Here is a 1,940-nt window from a genome sequence, read left to right as displayed (position 1 = left end):
TGCTGGACATCTGTTGGTTTTACCAGCCTGGCTTCCATTCCTCCTTCTATCTGCTAAAGATACATTGATTTTCTTCCAGAAAAAAAAAAAAAAGTCACTGTGTGCTTCTGACATGTTCTGTATCCCCGTGTTCTCGGCTTGCTTGGAAAAGAAGGAATCTGGCTACGGTTTGGGTCTGACCAATCAGTGTATTCCATGCCTCTGGTGTCAGTGATTGACGGGGGTGAGAATGTGATATACACCAGAGATAAGGCTTAATTGCAGGACTTTAGATATAACTATTGAGAAAGGGATGTTCTTTTCAATGACGATTGCTGAGCTAAGAGGAGAGAGGCTTGGAGCCACTGGCACTACTTTTGTTACCATGAGGTAAGGTCTTGCCTAACAATGAAACAAACACAAGAACTCAGAGTAGCTATAAGACAGTCCTGAGAGCACCCTCTGAGCACCTAGATCCAGCCATTCCTGCAGCTAGAGACTCCTTGAACGTTACAGTTCTGTGAGCTGCTACATGCCCTGTCTCTCAAGCTGCTTGTGTGGGATTTCTGTCGCTCAAATCTGAGAGGATCCTGAATCACCTCATTTTTATATTAATATTAAGTCCTTCAGAGAAGCAAGGAACATAAACTTGCCTGAGGCCACACAGTTTGGTCGATTTGCCTGCATCACCCCAGATTTTCCTGGATCCTGACACCATACTCTTAACCCCTGGGAAATTCTGTTATTGACATTATCTTAAGAGAGATGTTGGATTCTATTTTATTCTTATGGTTTACGATGGGGGTAGCAATGACTAGCTCTTGTCGGTGAGACTTCCAGGACCCGCTAGTGCTGGAGCCCCTGATCACTAATGGTGGCTTTGTGGATGGTTCAGCGGGATGATGAACCACACCTTATGGTTCATTTGAATAATCCTCCACCACCTCTAGGGCCATCGAGACATAGATTTGTAATTTTTTTTAAATTTTTGTTTTTAATAGTGTTTTATTTTTTTTTACTTCATTTTCTTTTTTTAGGGGAAAAATGACTTTATTTTCTCCGGGGCTGTGAGCAGACATCTCGTCTCAGAACTTCCGGAGTGGCTTCTTGGGGCCAGCAGCCTGTGTGACTTTGAGTACGTCGACGCACTCAGTCTTACTCAAGGGCTGCCGCTAGCCCGCTGTGACCACATCGCCAACTGGACATCCCCGAAGCAGGGGGACAGTGCGCAGACACGTTCTTGTGGCTTCTCTTGAAGCGGTTGCACTTTTGGATGTAGTGAGGCCGTCTTGGTGGATGACAATGGTCCTCTGTGTCTGTATCGTTGTCACCACCCCAGACGAGAATCCACCCTTGCATGGAGACATGACCAGAAAAGGGGTATTTCTTGCCAACATAAGCGCCCTCAGTGGCTTCCTTGGGCATCTGGAAACCCAGACCCGTGTTTCTGTAGTATTTTGCAGCTTCTCCTTGCCAGTTTCTCCAGAAGGACCCTCTTCTTATTGTGAAAGGTGGTTGGCTGCCTTTGGTTGGCCCGCTCAGTGCCAATGTCCACCATCTTCCCGGCCACCTGAAAAAAGGAAGAATACTGTTTTATGTTAAACAGTTAATGGGGGGCACCTGCATGGCTCAGTTGGCTAAGTGTCTGACTTTGGCTCAGGTCATGATTTCACGGTTCGTAGGTTCGAGTCCCACATCGGGCTCTGTGCTGACAGCTCGGAGCCTGGAGCCTGCTTCAGATTCTAGGTCTCTCTCTGTCTCTGCCCCTCCCCCACTCACACTCTGTCTCTCTCTGTCTCTCAAAAATGAATAAACATTAAAAAAACTAAAAAAAAAATGGAACAGTTAATAGGTCACGAGGACTTGTGGAAATAGTAACAAGGGTTCCTGTGTTTGCTTCCCCCAATGATAATATCCTACACAGCCATAATGAAAACGGCCAAAGCCAGAAAATCAACAAT

At 46.0% G+C, this 1,940-nt stretch overlaps 1 pseudogene; it reads right to left on the bottom strand.

Moving 5' to 3' along the window:
* Positions 1 to 821: 821 nt before the first annotated feature.
* On the bottom strand, positions 822 to 1,537 carry LOC106978232 (40S ribosomal protein S11-like; annotated as a pseudogene).
* Positions 1,538 to 1,940: the final 403 nt, after the last annotated feature.

This window comes from Acinonyx jubatus, chromosome D3 (assembly GCF_027475565.1).
Source record: "Acinonyx jubatus isolate Ajub_Pintada_27869175 chromosome D3, VMU_Ajub_asm_v1.0, whole genome shotgun sequence".
NCBI classification, from domain to species: domain Eukaryota; kingdom Metazoa; phylum Chordata; class Mammalia; order Carnivora; family Felidae; genus Acinonyx; species Acinonyx jubatus.
The sequence above is the reverse complement of the archived record's forward strand: the minus strand, read 5'-3'. Positions and strand labels throughout refer to the sequence as shown.